The sequence below is a fragment of the Cupressus sempervirens genome, chromosome 5 (genome assembly GCF_028749045.1).
Source record: "Cupressus sempervirens isolate cs-2001-9-10 chromosome 5, ASM2874904v1, whole genome shotgun sequence".
In the NCBI taxonomy this organism is placed as follows: domain Eukaryota; kingdom Viridiplantae; phylum Streptophyta; class Pinopsida; order Cupressales; family Cupressaceae; genus Cupressus; species Cupressus sempervirens.
This window is the reverse complement of record NC_143122.1, coordinates 755102893-755124918: the sequence shown is the minus strand read 5'-3', so window position 1 is coordinate 755124918 and position 22026 is coordinate 755102893. Positions and strand designations below refer to the sequence as shown.

General features: G+C 34.6%; 1 pseudogene; it reads left to right on the top strand.

Annotated features, from left to right (window-relative positions):
* The window catches only part of LOC149558108 (LRR receptor-like serine/threonine-protein kinase FEI 1), a 44936-nt pseudogene extending 35272 nt beyond the window's left edge, over positions 1 to 9664 (top strand).
* The last annotated feature ends 12362 nt before the right edge of the window (positions 9665 to 22026 follow it).

Sequence of the window (22026 nt, the reverse complement as noted above, 5' to 3'; positions counted from 1 at the left end):
ATCACTATGTAGTAGTAAAAAGGATATTTAGATATCTGAAAGGAACATCAGATTATGGTATTTGGTATGATAGAAATAATGACTTTACTCTTTGTACTTATACAAATGCTAATTGGGCAAGAGATAGGGATGATAGTAAAAGCACTAGTGGAGAAGCATTTTTCCTGGGAGGAAGACTAGTTTCTTGGCTCAGTAAGAAGCAAGATTGTACCTCACAAAGTACTATAGAGGTAGAGTATGTTGTAGCAACAAACAACTATAATCAAGCCATATGGATGAAGCAGATGATGAAGGATATTGGAATAACATTCACAGAACTTGTTATCATTTACTGTGATAATACAAGTCTTGGAAATATAGATGGAGTAACTGGGGGGGGGGGGGGGGTTGAATGAGTTACCACATAAACAAATCCACAGATCCCTTAGATGTTTGATAAATCTATTTACTGCTGTCACTCGATAAACATACATAAAATGTTATAACTGGGTAAATGCAATGTATGTTAACTTTAACAGATCTTAAACATGCATAGAAATAACTTACAACCATAAAAGAAATAGCATGAACCCATGAGACATTGAATTTATTGTGGAAACCCAATATGGGAAAAATCACCAATGTAACTAGTTACTGATTTTCACTCTTTTGAAGTGAGCTCTATTAGGAGCCAACACTGTTAAAGGTTACAAAACACACTGTTAGGTGTGACCGTGTTAAAGGATTTAATCACCCTATTAGGAGTGGCCTTGTTAGAGGTCTTTAGAACAATTCAACAGAACTATCACCTTGTTAGAGGATTTACAAATGACTGTTAAACCAACTCTATTAAAAAATTTAGGAATCATTGCTATAATGATTAGAAAGTAACATGAAATGACTTGAATGAGATGCAACTAAATTTGCTAATTACAAATCTCCATTTTGCTTTGCTAGATCCTTTCTGATTGAATATAGCTTTGCTACTCCTCAAGGATATCTGACCATCCTTCAAAGTTTGCTCTTCTCAAACAATCAATCCACTTGCATACTCCCTCATTCATTCATTCACACACTTAGAATTCTCAATCCAACCTTTCATATATACCATTTAGATTATCAAGTTGGCTCATTCACAAGTTATAATCACCAATAATCATTACCACAGTTGGCTGGAAATAATACTTAAAACAATTAAGCTTTAATTCACAAATTAACAAATTCCTTCATTGGCCGACCCTGCTTGGTAAACACTATTCCAGAAATGATTTCCTATGTTAACCATCAGAAGCTTGGTTAACATTACAAACCATGCAAAATCCTTTGGTGACCGAGTGAACTTGATAAACACTAACTTTCCTTTGTTAACCTTGTAAGTTCAGTTAACACTGACTTCTGCCACAAAATCTTTTGACGCCTGAGTTAGCTTGATAGAAATTGTTTCCATAGAGTAATTTATAGGAATGCTTAGTAGACATTGAAAATCATCTTGCAAACCAACTGAGCTTGGTAGACAGTGACAAATTACTGATATGACATTTGTGTAACATCGAAGACAACACACAATTGGATAATTGTATCCAACAATCTCCCTCTTTGGCATTGATGACAACACATGTCATAGCATAATGAAATGTGAAAACAATACTTTCTATGATAGAAAGTTTCTCCCTCTTAGATTTTACACGTCAAGCTTCACTTATCTATAGTAATCTCCCTCTATGAAGGAATTACATAGCTACACTCCTTAGAAAGATATGACAGTAAACTCTTCCTCTTTCTTAGTAAACTCCCCCTTTTTCCTTCGAACAAATTTCAGAAAGATATGACAATAAACTCTCCCTCTTTGACAACACATGTCAAAGACAACACATACTAAATAAGTATCAATGTACCTTAAGTACTGATTCATATGCAATATTTCCTTGACTATGTTGCATCAACTAATAGATCTTCAATTTGGTTCTTGTTGATGCATCACTAAAACTTTATTTTAGTGAGCTTCAAATAGGGGAATGACCCCTAAATTTCCTCTTAGATATAAGAATGCATCCTTAGGTAGTGGCTTAGTGAATATGTTAACAATCTATTCCTTTGTATAGATATATTCAAATCTAATTTCCTTCTTTTGCACCAATTCTCTGACAAAGTGATATTTTATAGCAATATGCTTGGTTTTGGAATGCATCACTGGATTCTTTGAAATGTTAATTGCACTTGTATTATCACAAAACATGACAAATGGTTCTTTGATTTCAACCTTCATGCCTTCCAATAACTATTTAAACCAAACAATATTAGAACAATTCACTGCTGCTGTAACATACTCTGCTTCTGCTGTAGATTGGGATGTGCAATTTTGCTTTTTACTTGTCCAAGATACCAACCTTTTTCCAAGAAAGAATGCACCACCACTTGTACTCTTTCTTTCATCAATGTTTTCTACCCAATCAACATTATTAATCACTTCTAAATCTAGGTTTCCTCCAAGGTTATACCACAAGCCATAATCTTTAGTTCCTTTCAAGTATCTCAAGATTCTTTTTATTGCCATCATATGATTTTCTCTGGGTTTTGCTAAGAATATTGCTACTATTCCAACTGCTAAAGCAATATCAGGCCTTGTATGAACAACATACTACAATTTTCCAATTATTGATCTATAGAAGGTCTGATCTACTTCTTTTGAATCATCATCTTTTGTAAGCTTTAGTCCTGTACACATGAGAGTTCCAACTGGTTTAGAATCTTCCATACCAAATTTCTTGAGTATCTCCTTGATATACTTAGATTGAGTGATGTAGATACCATTCTTGCTTTGCTAAATCTGAAGACCAACAAATAACTTAATTTCTCCAAACATAGACATTTCAAATTCTTTGTTCATTTGCTCTAAAAATTCTTTACATTGATCATCATTCCCTGTAAAACAAGTATCATCCACAAATTTTTTTGCCAAAATAATCTTGTTATCTGGTCCTTGCTTAATGTAAAAACTACAGTTATCATTAGTTCTTTGAAATCTAATCTGAATAAATTAGTTATGAAATCTTTCATACCATGCTCTAGGGGCTTGTTTCAGACCATACAATGCTTTGTGTAACTTATAGACCATATCCTTCTTATCTAGATCAATAAAACCTTTAGGTTGCTCAATGTGCACTTCTTCATCAAGAATACCATTGAGAAATAAAGATTTGACATCCATCTAGTATACCTTCAATCCTTTATGTGCTGCATATGCAAGTAAGGTCTTGACACCTTCCAATCTTGCAACAGGAGCAAAAGTCTCACCATAATCTATGCCTTCTTCTTGAGAATATCCTTTGCATACAAATCTAGCTTTGTTCCTTGATACCTGTCCATCTTCATTCAACTTATTCTGTAATACCTATTTTGTTCCAATTGCATTTTTATCTTTAGGCCTAGGTACAAGAGTCCAGGTTTTGTTCTTCTCTATTTGTTCTATCTCTTCATTCAATGCATCTTTGACATTTCTAGGTTCAAAATCAGCAAGTAAACATGTACCTTTTAGCTTACTTCTTGTCAAGGTACATTCTGATTTGTCTCTAATAATTTGATCTAGTGCATGATGCCTTCTGACATACTTGGCCAATATAGGTTGCTTGCCTGTTTAATGAATTGCATTGTCATTCTCTTGAAATTAAACTTCGAGTTCTAGCTGCTTAGACTTGGTAGGCATTGGCTCGGTAGCTTCAAGCTGAAACTTGGGTCTTTGTGACTCAGTTTGAACTTCTTGTAACTTGGTAATTTTGTTGGGCTCGGTAGATGTAGTCTTCTTATTGACAGATGTCTAGCAATGTATCAATGAAAATAAATCTCCTGTAATCTTTACGTTCCTTTTTTCTCTCTTCTTTTGTCTTTTCTAAAAACTCATCAACTTTCACATGTGCACTTTCTATAACTTTGTGAGTAGACAAATTCAAACATCTGTATGCCTTACTTTTGCAAGAATATCCTAAGAATATTCTTTCATCACCTTTAGCATCAAATTTTCCTTTTCTAGATTCTTTCAAAATGTAACATTTACTTCCAAATACTTTCAGGTAACTTACATTAGGTTTATTACCATACCATAACTCATAGGGGGTTTTGAATGAGTCCTTATTCAACTGTACTCAGTTTAAGGTATGAACTATAGTGTTGATAGCTTCCTTCTAGTATTTGATAGCAATTTTATTTTCAATCATTAGGGTTCTTGCACAATCCATGATAGATCTGTTCCTCCTTTCAGCTATTCCATTCTACTCGGGAGTGCCAGGAGCTGATACCTGTCTTTTGATTCCTCTTTTAATGTAAAAGTTATTGAATTCATGGGAGATGAATTCACCACCTATGTTTGATCTCAAGCATTTCAATCTTTTCCCTATTTCTTTTTCCACTCTTGCTAAATACCATTTGAACTTTTCAAATGCTTCTGACTTCTCTCTTAGATACATAACAATCATCATTCTAGAGTAGTCATCAACAAAAAGAATAAAGAATTTTTCTCCAGTATAACCTTCTACTTCAATAGGTCCACAGAAATCAGTATGCACAATTTTCAAAATATCTTCAGACTAATAGTTTTTACTTTTAAAGCTAGTCTTTCCCATCTTACCAATTTGACAATTCTTGCATAGACCAACATCAGGTTTCTTCAAATTAGGAATGCATCTTATTTTTTTGAATTTTCTTATTTTCACCATGTTATCAAAATTTACATGACACAATCTTCTATGCCATAACGAGCATTCACCAAGATCAAGATAAAACAAGTTACCTTTTGTTTGTTTACTTGATCCAATCGATTTTCCTTTGTCATCCAACAATCTTACTTTGCCATGCATGAATTCCACCTTGAATCCAATGTTGATGAGCTGTGCTACACTCAACAAGTTATGTTTTAGTCCTTCAATCCAATATGCATTATCACATATAAGTTCTTTGGTTAATGAGATTCCACCTCTTCCTTTTATACAACAAGGTTAATTGTTTCCAAACCTTACACTACCACCATCATAGTCTTAAAAGTGTTCAAACTTTGTTTTGTCACCAGTCATATGATGTGAACATCCACTGTCTATGCTTCATGTATCATTTTTTCTCACATGAGAGATAAGTGCCATCTCATCATCTTCTTCATCATTATTATATTCATCTTTCATAGCAGTATAAATAATTTCATCTTCACTACTATAAAAATCCTTAGAGTCTTTAACCATAAAGCATGTTTTCTTACCTTTGTCCTTGAATGATTTGTGATTTTTGAAATCCTTCTTGCCATTGCACTTGTGACCTTTCTTCTCATCCTTATTTTGTTTGTTTGGGCACCTAGCTGTAATATGACCTATTTTTTCACATGAAAAATAGATTAAGGAAACTTTACCTTTGTATTTTCCTCAGCCTCTAGAGTATTTCCTTGCAAGCAATGCTTCAACAAATTTAAGATCATTATCAAAACTTTCTTTTGATTCTTCTTCACTTTCAAACTGAATTTCCTTAATTTTCTTGCCTTTCTCCTTAAGTGAAAGTTTGGCTTCAAATGTATATTCAATATTCTTGGAAACTAGAACATAATTGCCATAATTGTCTAGCACAAAAGCTGTCAATCTTCCCACTATGGCATCTAAAGTTATTTTGTGATTTTGTTCACATCTTCTTTCTTGAATAATAGATACTCTAATTGCATAAATAGGAAGTAATGTTCTAAGAAATTTACTTATAATAGTTTCTTCTTCAATTTTTCCTCCAGAAGCTCTGATTGCACTAACACTTGATTTGACTCTTTCCAAATATTTGGCAATATTTTCATCCTTTCTCATTTTCATCTGATCAAATTGTCCTCTTAGGCTTTATGCTTTGGCTCTTCTCACATTGTCATCACCTCCATAGATTTTCTTTAGCTTGATCCACATTTCATGAGCATTTTTGCAGTCCTTGATCTCATCAAATTCTTCATAGCTTAGGGCACACACAATGTCTATCATCATGGTATTATGAGTCTTCTTCTCAACAATGTCATTAATAGATAATGTGCCAGTAGGAGATATATATTCTTCATCAAGGTATTTCAATCATGTATCACCAATGGAAGCTAGATGAAGTCTCATAAGTCCCTACCATGTTGAAAAGGTATCTCTATTAAGCCTTGGAATTTCTCTCTTGTAAGACATCCTGATCTATAGCTTAGGTCCTTGAAACCTTTCCTACAAGCACCAAAGGCTTTGATACCAATTGTTGGAAATGTAGAAGGAGTAATTGAGAGTGGGGGGTGAATTAGTTATTATAGAAACAAATCCACAAATCCATTAGATGTTTGATAAATCTATTTACTAATGTCACTCAGTAAACATACATAAAATGCTATAACTCAGTAAATGCAGTGTATGTTAACTTTAACAGATCTTAAACATGCATAGAAATAACTTGCAACCATAAAAGAAATAGCATGAACACATGAGACACTAGATTTAACATGGAAACGCAATATGGGAAAAACCACCAATGTAACTAGCTACTGATTTTCACTCTTCTAAAGTGCGCTCTATTAGGAGCCAACCCTGTTAAAGGTTATAAAACATACTGTTAGGTGTGACCCTATTAGAGGATTTAATCACCCTATTAGGAGTGGCCTCGTTAGAGGTCTTTAGAACAATTCAATAGAATTGACACCTTGTTAGAGGATTTACAAATGGCTATTAAACAAACTCTATTAAGAGGTTTAGGAATCACTATTACAATGATTAGAAAGTAACAATGAAATGACTTGAATGAGATGCAACTGAAATTGTCGATTAAAAATCTCTGTTCTGCTCCACTAGATCCTTTCTGATTGAATATAGCTTTGTTGCTCCTCAAGGATATCTGACCATCCTTAAAAATTTGCTCTTCTCAAACAATCAATCCACTTGCATGCTTGCTAATTCATTCATTCACACACTTAGAATTCTCAATTTGACCTTTCATAAATACCATTCAGATTATCAAGTTGGCTCATTCACAAGTTACAATCACCAATAATAATTACCACAATCGGCTGGAGATAATACTTAAAACAATTAAGCTTTAATTCACAAATTAACAAATTCCTTCATTGGCCGATCCTGCTTGGTAAACATTGTTTCGAAAATGATTTCCTGTGTTAACCATTAGAATCTCAGTTAACACTATGAACCATGCAAAATCCTTTGGTGACAGAGTGAACTCGATAAACACTAACCTTCCTTTGTTAACCTTGTAAGGTTGATTAACATTGACTTCTACCACAAAAACTTTTGATGCTTGAGTTAGCTTGGTAGAAACTATTTGCACAAAGTAATTTTTAGGAATGCTCGGTAGACACTGAAAATCATCTTGCAAACCAACTGAGCTTAGTAGACGCTGACAGATAATTGATATGACATTTGTGTAACATCAAAGACAATACATAATTGGATAATTATATCCAACAATAAGTACTATCAACATGTCTAAGAATCCTATTTTGCATTCTAAAAATAGGCTTTACCAAAGGATACATTTGAGTACCTGAGAGGTATGCTTGGGGTTATGCCCCTACCTAGCTCAGAGTAGAAGATGCAAAAGTGCATTAGTCTAGGTTACACAACATCATTGTTAGACTAGACTAAATGCTAATGTGTAAGCACACTTTTAGTACCCCTATATCAAAATTCCAAATTTGGTTGTCTAGGTCAGTTTTCCCATAGAAGGAAAATGACCTGGTTCAGAATAAAATTCACTCAACTTCTATCATCAATGGATATAGACTCACAATGAGGGAAGCATGCAAATACATTGATGATAAATTGGTTGTCAAGGATGAGAAGTTTTGCAATGATTTTCTTATCAACTGTGCGAAGACTAGCATGTCTTCAAAAATTGTAGCTACTAACAATGACCTATTTTCAAAAATGGTTGTTGAAGCTGTCCAAGCAATAAAAACTCCTGGATAGGGATCAAAATATAGTTATCTATTAAATGGTTATGCCCTAAAAACTGGTTGGGCAACTCAAGGAATGCCTACAAGAGTGGCCCCAGCAAGAATTGCATGTTTTGATTTCAATCTTCAGAAGACAAAAATGCAAATGGGAGTGCAGGTTCTTGTTACTGATCCAAGGTAGCTTGATAGGACCCGCGAAAGAGAAGTAGATATATCTATCATTCTTTGGCTCTGTAGATGAGTTTGTAGAAGAACACATTGTTGGTGATGCATCTATTATTGGAGATGTGAAGAGTTCTATTACTAGTAGTCTTAAGATTGATCCAATAACTAAGCTTTTCAACTTCTTGAGAATTGAAGATCCCACACCTCTCAGCAATGTGGCATCTACTCCCAAGCAGATGATGAACCATGGACAACATTTCATTGCAAAAATGACCAGATGGTGGATTTGAAGCTAGGCCAGTAAAAAATGAATAAGTTCTGGAGCTGTTGTCACCTAATATAGCTATATGAATGTCCACTATATTGGTTACCGGCCATGACAAGCGTCCAAAAAAGGCATCCAAGTGCCTTAGTCAAGGAATTTTAAGCATAGCATTCTCTTGGATGAAGTTATTATAATAAAACAATCAAACTTGAGAAGCATGTTGCACAAGGATTGAGCAGGAGACTCCATCAACCCTTCATGAAAACAGGCTACATGGATTTATCCCTCCAGAGATTGGCAATTGCAAAGAGTTGCAAGCATTTTACTTGTGAGATAATTACCTAGAAGGTGAAGTTCTTGCAGAGCTGGGTAACCTGACCCATCTTATGATTTTGGATCTATCAAGTAATACATTGAAAGGGACAATTCCTCTATCAATTGGAAAGCTAGGCATGCTAGGATTTTTAAACCTCTCCACAAATTTCTTTGTAGAAGAGATCCCTAAAACTGGAGTAATGGGAGGTTTTACTAATATGTCATTCACTGGAAATCTAGACTTGTGTGGTTTGCAAGTTCAAAAGCTTTGTAAGGATACACTGGATTTTACAACTATAGCTCCTGATAATAGCAGTGGTATTGTTGATGGTGGCAGTGTTGTTAAAAGAGGGTCTATGAGGAAAATGGCACAATATTTGAATGGGCTCCTTATTGGAGGAATGGTTGCAATGGGTGTCATTCTCACTATGATACTTGTATTTTTAGGGGTCTTCTTTTTACATAAGAAAGGAATCAGTGAGGAATACACTAAGATAGAACAACTACCCAAACCCTAACCAGATAGAAAACTTGTTACATTCCATGGTGATTTATCATACACATCCCAAGAGATTATTAAAAGGATTGAAATGCTTGAAGAGAGTAACATCATTGGCTCTGGAGGCTTTGGGACTGTGTATAAATTGGTGATGGGTGAAAATAGTGCATTTGCTATAAAAAGAATTGACAAGTGTGGTGTGGCATCCAATCACCAATTTGAAAGAAAGATGGAGATCTTAGGAAGCATTAAACATAGAAACCTTATTAATTTTCAGGGTTATTGTGTATTTCCATCAGCTAAAATGTTCATCTATGATTACTTGCTTCTGGGTAGTTTAGATGAGTTTCTACATGATAGCAAACAACCTACATCATCTCTAAACTGGAACACTAGATTGAAGATAGCACTTGGAGTAGGTCAGGGGCTATCTTATCTGCATCATGATTGCTATCCTAGAATTGTCAATCATGATATAAAGGCACTTTTGGCTATTTAGGTCCAGAGTACTTGCAAAATGGATGGGCTCCAAATAGCATATATAGCTTCGACTGCATCTCCAAAACTCACATGATTCACTAGCATTGGTACCGTTGTGAGCACAGTTTGATACTAATTGGCATCATAAGTATTCTATTATATTCACAAACCCCACATGCAGGCTATTTCAGTTGGTGAGAAAAGGAGACATTTGAGTTCTTTTATGGTAACTAATCATCTTTTGATGTTTAAAGATAATGCATTCGAGAGTGATAAGTAGAACACCAAGCTTGTCGTGAATCCTTAGCTTGGCTATTTTAAACATGATGAGGCTGAGACTCTCTACTTTAAATTGCATCAAGGTATTGACTATAATATTTGCAATCGTTGGTCTTGATTATCTAGGAAATACAGAGACATATTATAGTATAATACTCACATTGCTTCTCCTTATATTATGAGACAAATAATCTTGAGTATCTAGAATATATATATAAGATATTGATACTCAATCTTGATTATTAAAATCTTGCAACCATGACATTTAGATGCCACATGCCCCCGAAGTATCATAAGGATATCTTGGCTTACAATATAATGTATTATACTGATAATATGGTAAATCAAGAATAATGTATGTCTATGTGCCCATAAAGAATTATCATGTGGTAGGAATTATGAGTTACATTTGCTTATTCCTTGGGGAAGTATCAAAGTAAAAGGGAGAGGATTTCAATTGATACATAGAAAGAATAATTTCAAGATTCAGTTATAGAAACTGGAAAAGATCACCAAGAACATGCCTATATTAAAAGAAAAAGGGGGAAGTTAAAGGGAGGAGTTTTCTCCCAAGAATAAATTCACTAATACATTAGGGGTCAATTTGCAATGGCAAGCAAATGTAATGTGTTTTTGGCTTTTTTTTTTTTTTCAATTTTAGCTCGATGCTGTCGCAATTGCGACGCTATCTCCAATACAAATGGAGTGGAATTGCGATGGCAGAAAATGTTATCTGATTTTTGGCCCTTTTTTTTCAACTATAACTCGAAAACATCGTAATTGCGATGCTAATTTGATATAATAGAAAAAAATGAAAAATGCTCATTTGAAAATTTGGTTCATCTTCGACGATTCTGTGCAGAGGGTTTTCGAAGGCTGCTTGTTTATGAGTAAATGCCCAATGGTACTCTAAACATTGCTATTCCGTAGCAAGGATATTAGAGAAGGGAACAAAAAACCAAAAATGCTCATTTGAAATCAACACAAGGACCAATGTTCATTGTATCTTGGTTCTTCGAAAAGGAAAGGTGGGAGACTTCAACAACGAGTTAACTCAATGCAAGAATTCTCATTCTAGCGTACATCTATCTCCCTCAACTCGAGGCATTGAGAGGGGCAGAGACCCGCATCTGCTAACTACTTGCTTGCCCTACTATTCTATGGTGATCTCTGTGGCGAAAGGGCCAAGGGCAACATTTGGAGGAGGATGATGGCAAGGTGCAAAACAAACAAACCCATTACTCTTAGAATCCCTTTTTCTCCAATCATTATTATTATTATTCCATAAAGAAGACATATTTGTCCACCCAAACCTAGCAAATATGATTATATCAAGGGCAAGATGAATATGAAGATTGAATAAAAAGTTAAAGTTGATTGCATATTGAGATATGCTTTCGAAAAATAGTGTCATTTCAATACAAAAGGCACCTCATTATGAATCCATATGCAACAGTGATGGCCACCAAAAGAATAATATTAAATGATCAGTAGAAGTGGCTAACCTACATTTACCCCATGGAAAATTCGCATTCACCATAGGTTATTTGCAATTGGTAAAGTGGGAAAGATATAACTCAGCAGTAAAAGAGTCAGAAACTGGATCACTAACCAATTTTCTTCCTTTTTCTTGGAAATTGATCTTTTGTCTTCTAACATTGTGAATCAAGGAGCTATTATAAACTTCTTCATCCTTGTGAGACTGTTAGATAATACTAAAAACTGATGCTTGGGCATTGGTCCCTTGGCGTTATCTTGCACAAAAGAATCCAAGATAGAAACTATTGCTGGTATTAATTTGATATAGTGAATATCTAGGATAAAGTGATGATTTTGAGAATGATTGTACAAGCAGCAACACCCCTCAGTGACCATTTGAAGAGAAAACTAATAATAGCTAAGCAAAGACCATAAATCATGTCCTTCAGAATCAAGTTTTCTAGATAAAAATCACATAATGGAAATTCGAAAGCCCCTTCATACCCTTGATATTTGACAGGGCAGATACATGCACTAACTATAGTATTTCTTCGTATCATCATGCTTAAAGCAGACACGTACATTGTTTGCCATTTGAGGCTGTATCTAAATTATGGGAGGCAAAATATTAGTATTTGAATGGGGAGATTAGAAAGTTGACCAAAATTTGTCAATCTATTTGTAATTTATCTTAATTTTTCGACTATGTTCAAGAATTATTTTGTTTTCTTGCAATTTCAGGTATGGATTTTATGATGAATGTCTAAGAAAATATGGAAATGCAAATGTATGGAAGTATTTTATAGATCTCTTTGATTACTTGCCACTGACAGCCCTTATTGAAAGCCAGGTAAAGAAAACGATATTATACACTATTTTGTTGGTACCCTGTGCAGCACAACAAACTTGTTCTTACTATAAGAAATTTTTCTTTTCTTTTGTTTCATTGTAGATCTTCTACTTGCACGGAGGTCTCTCCCCATCATTGGACACACTTGATAACAAACGAGCTTTGGATCACATACAGGAAGTGCATCTATACACATAAGTATAATGTTTTGTGCTGCACAGATTTGAAAAGAAGATCACAACCATAACATTCAGTTCTATGCATGATAGTGTCTTAGATCTGGTTCTATGTAGTGTTCTCTATTACAAGAATTTTCTGTCCTGGTTACTAAATAGTTTCTATTTGAAAGTATTTTGGTTGTACTGGCTATGTAGTGCCTCACCAAGGAACCCTTGGAACTAAGTGTAAAACATGCAGGGGATTTTGTTAAAGCAATTGCATCATTACACACTTAAATTAGGACAACAATGCTAACAACATGAACAAAAATGAACAAAAAATCACTATCACTTTGTGCTTGTGCACAAACAGTTGTAAACACCAATGTCTACATGTGAAAATCTATGATCTCACTTGTTGCCTGTTAGAAGAGCCTCCTATACATTCACCATACCCTTGATGGTGTGTTAAATTTTGTGCAATGATGATGAAATCACTGGAAAAAAGAAGCTGAAACAGTGGCCTAGAGATGATATGTAAATCTTTGAGTCATGCAATAATAAATGTGGCATGGATGAGCATCGATTTTTCTTTGATTTCATGCCAACCACATAAAGGACAATTTTCTTGGAGCCTTCAAATTGAATCTAGTAGTTGTAGGGTCAAATCAAACTATCAATGAAGCTCTAAGTTGTTTAAGAAGATAGGTGGGACCTATGGTGAAAAATGTCACAATTCTGGGTACATTGGTGCATTTGGGAACTTTTTGCATGCTGAAATGAAGACTTGAGGGATTTTGGAGTGCATTTAGACCTTTGTGGGTGAACATAATACAAACATCAACACCAATCAATATAATCAAATGAAACTCAGATGCAATCAATGAATAATGCAGATGCTGAAGTTCTAAACCATCCAAATAGCCCTAATAATTGTTGGACCTAATTTATTGCCAACCACTATACTGTTCAGCATTTAAGGTTTGATTCTTCACAAATGGCCATTCACATCAATGTATTTAAAAAAGTATATCATGCCTCCAAGAGTCTACCTTCGATAAAATGTGACTGAAATGTTTCTCCAAATAATAGTATCTCCAATGTTGTTAGACATTGAATATAATTTTAGGCTACTAAAGTTATTAACTTGCATAAATGCCTAACATTGGAAGTATGGGGACAATATAACATATCACACCTTAATTCCTTGCCCCATGCAGAAAAATCTAATAATAGACCCTTCTACCATCTCTTGTCTCTTGTATTTTGAGCTCCATGGAAAATCAATTTCATACATATCATTGATGGAAAAGAGCTTCTAGAAGTCTTTTCACTGCCTACTCTAAGGAGCATGCTCAACATGTTGAACAGTCTCAAACTCTAAGAAGTCAACATCCCCTTTACCATTGTTAACATTTATGCCACCAACTATGAAAAGAACATTGTTGGAATCTCTTCAAGTATGCTAAAACCGTCACATGCCTAAATAGTTCTAAAATTTTTTGGAAAAAAGGAAGTTGTCAAGTGAAGAATATAAATGGTGAATCAGTGGTAGATATTATGGATTCATCTAAACATGGTTAAATCCCTCCTATCAAAAGAAAATATTCTTGGACCAGTAAAGATCTGGCAAGCAATTCATTGCCAAAAGACTTGACAGATTTGTGCTTGCTGAAAATCTCACCTTCTTCCCAAACTTGTTCTTTAAAACAAAATACACGGCTCACCATTGTTGAAGATGTCGAACAAACTTCGGTGATGATGAAAGAACAATATTGAGGAGACCGTAGAGCATGGATTGGAGAAAATATTATACAAGGATACAAATAAGAGATTAAGTCAAAAATAAATGATGGACCCCTAAATTGGGTTCATTACAATTGCTAAAGCAATTGCATCATTACACACTTAAATTAGGACAACAATGCTAACAACATGAACAAAAATGAACAAAAAATCACTATCACTTTGTGCTTGTGCATTACAACCAAGGACCACTAAACTGTTCCCACATTCCATTATTTTGCCTAACACAAATTGCCTGTTCTCAGACCAATAGGGATGAAGGTGCCAATTACCAGTTGGAGGCACTGATTAATGTATGTGTTGCAATATTGGTGGAGACATTAATCTAGCAAACTTGCCCACAAGCTAAGTTAATATTCACTCAAGACTATGCTAACTCCAACATATGGCTGAATACATAACATCCTCTTCAGTTAGGGTCCAATAGCATGATTGTCAAGGCCAAAGCACTTGAGTATAACAACATACATATACATCAATTTTCTACATTACAATATCCATGAATACATGCATGACTCTTACTAAAATTGGAAGAGAGAGAGAGAGAGAGAGAGAGAGAGAGAGAGAGAGAGAGAGAGAGAGAGAGAGAGAGAGAGAGAGAGAGAGAGAGAGCGAGAGAGAGAGAGGTGCAAAAGGAACTCATGTAGGTGCCACTAAATCTGATTTAATACTTTTACACCGGTCCCCAACAGTGCCTTGTCACACCACTCAATCATGTGGTACTCTCAGGTCTGCCTCACTATGCTTGTGGAGATAGTCACATAGCCCCAAACAAGAACACAAGGCATACAAGGAGGTATAAGCATACTCACACCAATCAATGTATATAGAGTGCAAATAAATCATAGGCTTATTTAAGAGAAAACATGGAGCAGCACAACATGAAGTAATGGCCACAATGCAATATCTAAACACACTCAATCAACCAATACCCAAGAGGTGCTATTCCTACTACTAAGACTTCAGTGGTTGAGTACAATGCATAGGGAATGTCATCACATGCCCATACATGTGTCAACTATCCTCACAAGTCACCCATTGCCTTGAGGAAGTGCTCATGGTATTATGCTCATGGATTTAATTGTGAAACTACCCTCACAAGTCACCCATTGCCTTGAGGTAGCACTCTTAGTATTCTTGGGGATTTAATTGTGAAACTACCCTCACAATTCAGCCATAGCCTTGAGAAATTGCTTATGGTGTGCTTGGGGATTCTATTATGCATACTAACCTCAGAAGTCACCCATAGCCTTGTAAAAGCATGTATGGCATGCTTGGGGATTCTATTATGCGTACTATCCTCACAAGTCACCTACAGCCTAGAGAAACTACCCACGACATGCTCATAGATTCAATCGTATAGCTACCCTCACAAGTCATCATAGCCTTGTGAAAGTCAACATACTTTTGAGATGGAAATAGAGACCCACTGCTTTTTCTATTGCCCCTCCTACCATAAGATCAAAGGGAGATTTCATTGTCTTTTTAGAGACTGTACATCCTTGCCGACCTTCTTTAGATACATCGATCAACATTGTCTAGCACTTTACCTCTGAGAGACTACTCATCTTTGTGATCACATCTTACAGTTGCTCTTCCCTTAGAGCTAGGTTTTGGATCAACATATCATTGACTTCTACTCACCTATTTTCCCTATTAGAGGCACAAAGCGACCGCTTTGTATTCTCATCCTAGGGCATGCTAGATTTGTGAGACCACATTATGGAACTCTAAATTTTGGCACATTTAGAGTCCCTTATACCATGCCAAGGGGAGAATCTTCATGCGTGACTATGTAAATCCTCATTTTTTTGCCATTCTAAATCCTAAAAACCAATTTGATGCATGCACTCAATGATCAATTTTTAGATCTTACCCAGTACTTATGTTCAAACAATATACTAATTAAGAGAATGTTCAAGATTCATGATTAAATATTGCTATTAATGTCAAAAGTGTGAGCTAGATCACAAGTGTTAGCATCAATGTCAAAATGAGGACTAGAAGAGATGCAATTCCTATATTACAACTAAGCATAATTAATGATGGAGGATTCATGTTAAGTTTTTCAAGGGGTGGTCTATTGAAACATATGTACCAGCATAGTATGGCAACATATTATGTAATTCTTCATACAGATCAAATTCACCAAAGGAACTATTAACACACAGTCAGATATTGGAAAGAGAAAAACTTAAGGAAGAAGATTATGAACTTCCATTTTGGTATGGAAAAATTGGCAGCATGGAATTACATGCTCAACATCTCTTACACTATAGTCAGTGAATATGGGAGTTTAGTTTGTCATTTGACTTTAATTCAATCAATTCTAAAAATTCAAGTGGACTTTTCCACAAATACACAAAAATATGAATCTCTACCTGTGACAAATATTAACAAGACCAAAACAAGTATAAGATATCCATAACGATTGCTCAAATATGCAGATGAACATGAAGTGGTGTACAAAAGGCAGTAGTTCCCACATCATCATTGGAAATAACTGCACTTGCAGCGTATGACAGAAAAGACTTCAAACACTCTAGTTTTTAGAGATTAAAATATATACATGTCATGTGTAGCTATACATACCTTTACGTAATGATTGGAGAAGGAATAGTGACTATCAAACATAGTGGGATAAATTTGAAGATTATTATGAGAACCCCTAAATTACTACAGCAGAAATACCTAGGCATCTGACTGAATATGCACAGGGACATAGTTGTTATTGATCAGTGCTAATGATTAGAATATTGCTCTTCAAAAATATCATATGAATCTATGCATCACTTCATATTGATAATAGAAGGTCATCGTGTATAATGAATGTATATATAAACTTTGAGGAAGAATCTATTGGAAGGCTACAATATAACAACATGACTCCATTGGCCAACATGCCAAGAGGGTGGATCTTAATAAGATCTCACATTGCCAAGAAATATCCCAATATATTAATATACCAAATCACAATATCCACAACATCGCATAGATCCCCTTTTACAAGCAAAGGCAATGTGCAACAAGCATACTCAGTTGGCATCTCAGCCAAGAGTATGAATCCCTAAGTGATCCAAAGTACATTTCACATCACATAGCCATATAATAGCACATGTAAAGTTTAAGTGTATTACCACAAAGAATATAACCTCAAAATGACAAATGTCCAATCATGCACATATGCACACTCAATCGACCTCTATACCGAGAGTTCAGATCTCAATGCACCTGAAATGAAAATTCCACAACAATTATACCCAATGCTCCACATGGGGATAACATATCACAATGCACAAAATCCAGTGCTAATAAAATGCCATTCATGGCCTAAAACTAGTTTTAGAAATTAATAAAACCGATTTGGACTTTACCTATATACAGTAATCAGAGGTGCAATTAGTTAAACAAAGATACATTGACCCAAATAGAAATGATAATAGCTATAGATTATGAAGGACCAATGTGACTATCTCCTCTAACCACTATGGGATATAGACACAGGTAGACCTGTGAAGCTAGTTGGAGTTGATGTCAGGTACCTTCATGTGGTTGGCCCTGTTTAGTAGAGAATATTAAACTATTCTTGAAACAAAGTGAAGCTCAATAAGATACTAAATATTTCTCTATTTTGTCCTATGTTTAGACCTATAACACCGTGTCTTGCTAAGGCCCCTTTCAAGTGGAAGGACACAAGCATCTTTTACATAGATGCAAATTTGATAGGATCTATTGATGATTGCAAGTAATACATGCTGTGTGTATGGAGGTGCTTCGTATGGTCCACAGGAGAATGCACTATGCAGAGGTGTAGATGTTGTTGTTGGAACACTAGGTCATATCAAGGTAAGTGAGTAGCTTTTATTAACTACTTTCTTGATATGCAATAGTTCATTGGTAAAAAAAATGTTTCAATTTCTTTACATAGGATCATATTGAGAGAGGCAGTCTAAACTTGAAATCGTTGAAATTTCATGTCCTTGATGAGGTTGATGAAATGCTTAACATGGGCTTTGTGGAGGACGTGGAAAACATCCTTGGTATGATTTGTAATTTTGTATTGAAATTGTAACTAATAGACTATATGACTTCTTTTGTGAATGACATAAATTACATGTTTGCTGAGTTTTCAATAAGAAGTGCCAATTTCCATGATGTATCTTTAGCACCTCACTTTTAATGGTTACCTTCTTATGTTTACTTGTTCTTATTCTCAAATTGAATTCAGTTTCAAGTGTTTTTTTTTTTCAGTGTGTCAAATTATGCTATCTCTGCATTTAATTAAGATATTTGAATTCTTACAATCTTGTGATTTGTATAGATTACTCAAATATTTGGTGCTCTATACTGTATTAGTTTGTGCTTGATTATCTGGATTCAACTTACAGCGATCCATATTTCAATGAGCAGTGGTTAGTGGTTAACTAAAGTTCATATCTCATGACCCATGTTTAAACTTTGTTGAACCATATTGAACATCAAAAATATTTTCAAAATTTGTTTGGAAAAATTGACCTTATATTGTGATATTGCTAACAGGATTCAACTCTTGACCCATGTTTCACAAGTAGTGGTTCATAAGAACAAATTTCTCATTACATTCGCTTGTATGTAGTCATATAGTTTGTTGAGGCATTTTTTTGATGTTATTGTGAGTCAGAAAAACTGCTTCTGAGGCACTTACAGGGCCATAATGAGATTTGTAAAGCCAATATGTGACCAAACTCTTCATAGAAAGAGCCATCATTTATAAGCTTTAGCATAAAGTCTTGTTAAAATCTTAAATAGCTTTTGTTTGTATTTAACATTTATTATTTAATCAACTTTTTGGAATTTAGATTTGAATTCTATAATTTTATGGAAGTATTGGTATTTAATGTTTTAATGTTACTTTAATTTTTAAAGTATAATGTTGATGTGTGTTTTTTGATCTCGCCAACAACAAAATAAAATATGAAGGTATCTTATCCTTTCTTGAGCAAAAACCCCTGTATAATTAGATTGTGAAAGATCATACATGATTCCAAGGTTCTTTACCAATCATGTCTTGACTTGTGATAAGTTCAATGGTTGATGTGATATGTTGGTGTCATAAAGGGACTTACATTTAAATTGTTCTTCACTTCCACAATATTGATTGAAACTACATCGCTTATTGCAATTTTGCTATGCTTTTTCTTTGAAAAATATAATTGAAGTAAGTGCCCATTGTGTAAGTCCACTGAGGAAGAGGGGTGAAATGAATGCCCACTATGCATTAAATGTCTTGCACCATGTAAGTGTCCTAGGTGCCATGTAGGTGTGGGCCTTTTCTACCCGCATCATTTAATAGGTTGCTATACTTCAAAACTTTAATGTATGTCCACTGCATCTCTTAATAGTCCCATTTTTTCCTGTTGTTTTAGGAAAAGTCGAGGATGTGAGTAAGGTCCAGATACTTCTTTTTAGTGCAATAATGCCGAACTGGGTAAAGCAGGTGGGGTTTTTGACAGTGCTCAATGTGGCCTTTTAATTTTTTTTAAAGCATGTACACTGTTTATTTGTAGCAACTATAGTACATGCTAACACTTGCACTTTTCAAGTTGGTTTCCAAATTTTCTTATTACATGCTAACACTTGATACCTTGTTTTTACCTCTTCAACGGATTGCATCAAAATTCTTTAAACCTGATAGAAAAACTACAGATCTTGTTGGTGATGATAAGATGAAGGCAAATGCAAGTGTGAGGCACATTGTTCTTACCTATTTTTATAAAGCAAGAGCAATGATTATACTAGATGTCATTCGCTGCTACAGCAGGTTGGACAAGAAATATATGATCTATGTATTTGGAAATGGTTTTTGTAAATTCTGATTATTGTATTGTCAAGCATCTCTCATGAGCAACTCCATTCTTAATCAGAAGGTAAATTCTTTTTTACTTTTGCAGTGGGGGATGCAGTATTATTTTTACAGAGACAAAGAATGATGCATCTAAGCTTGCTGAATCATTTCTTGGTAAAGCTTGTGCATTGCATGGAGATATACAATAGTCACAACATGAAGTAGGTTATACTAACTCTTAGATGTGAACTGTTTGTCTTTAAAATGCTTTGTGCTGAATGAGGATACTTGTTACAAGTGGGAGGCTTGTGTAAGATGATGTTTACTCACCTATTTGTGTATCTTTAGATTCAATAGAAGTTGAAGTAGGCATCCTAGCCTGGAGGCACTATGAAGATTGGTGCATTGGTCAAGATAGATGCACATATATGACCAAAATTGTTGTAGTTGTGCATTAAAACCTGAAAAGACCTATGATAACAATATCATTCCTTGCCACTTTACCCTAGAAATAATCTCAAGTTGCAATTTTTTTACAGTGGAAAGGAGACAAAAGGTCCCCTGGGTGAATATTATTAGCCCTTATCACTACAAACTAAGATTTTCCTGATTAGACTATGATTTAGGTGAAGAATTCTTGGACTATAGCGTTTGTCTCATCCTTGGCCCTTGAGGCAGTGGCCTATTGTCCATATCCATATTTTTTTTTGAGAGAAAACAATATTGCCTCTATTAAAATAATATCCTCACTTAGTTCAAATAATTGAAGTTATATAACCTTAGAAATGCTTGATCCTTTAACATTTACTAAATTTGGATGGTGCATTCACCAAATAGATGTGAAGATGCATTTTTTGAGTTGGAATCTCCAAGAGGAAGCAAATATGTAAGTTCTCGAAGGATTTTAATTTCAAGAAAGAAAGAAGTAAATATGTTAGTGTCCACAGATTATCAAAAACAGGTCAATGCATCTCAAGAGTACAATAGATTATAAAGAAAGTTCAAGGAGATTCCTAGAGCATCAGTTATGTCAATTGATCAAATCATTGTATGGGTTGAAGTAAACTCCTTGTGCAGGGTACAACATAGATTGATTAGCACCTTTGAGCTCATGAATTATGTCAAAGTCTCTTAGACAACAACTTTGCACACTTTTAAACTGGACTCTTAGTAATTGAATCTGCACAAATTAATATTCAGTGTGTGTGTGTTGAGCAACTTGATAGAACTTTTTTTCATTATAAAACTACAGTGTTAGAAATACAGTAACAATAATCTTTACAATTCCAACTCTCTTGTTGTTTAATTACACTTCTGTATCAGACACAACTTTCAAATTGCTAGTTTCTTTTGTATATTAATATGTGCACATGAAAATACTATCATGCCATTTATTTTTTAAATAGTGCATGATGCATATTTTCTCAGTACTTGCTTCAATTTATTGAAATCCATTAATGCCTTGTATTTTAATCATATAGATTATGAGATTTGTATTTTACATTCAATGGAGTCGTAGAGTATATTTCTAACTTCTACCAATTTTTGATTATAATTTTGTAGGTGCAAATTGGTACGCATTCATTTACATTTGATCACATGTATGGCAGCATTGGTTCTCCATCATCAATAATTTTTGGAGAATGTATTGCTCCACTTGTTGATGGTTTATTCCAAGGTTATAATGCCATAGTTCTTGCATATGGACAGGTGTGTGTCATCTCATCATGGCACCTACATGTTGGTTGATCGATTTCTTTTTTAAATCCCTAAACATGTAAAAGTAAATTTCACAGATCCAATCTCTAATCTCTAAACTTTTAAAATTTAATAAAATTCATATTCTAACTTGTTTATTATTTGACCGGTTGTTCCTGGAATCATGATTGTAACTTAGTTTCATCACAATGATCCTTATGATCTTACATGTACATTCACTAACAAGTAACTCTAGATGAAACTTTAAGTTTATTTATCAAATTTCA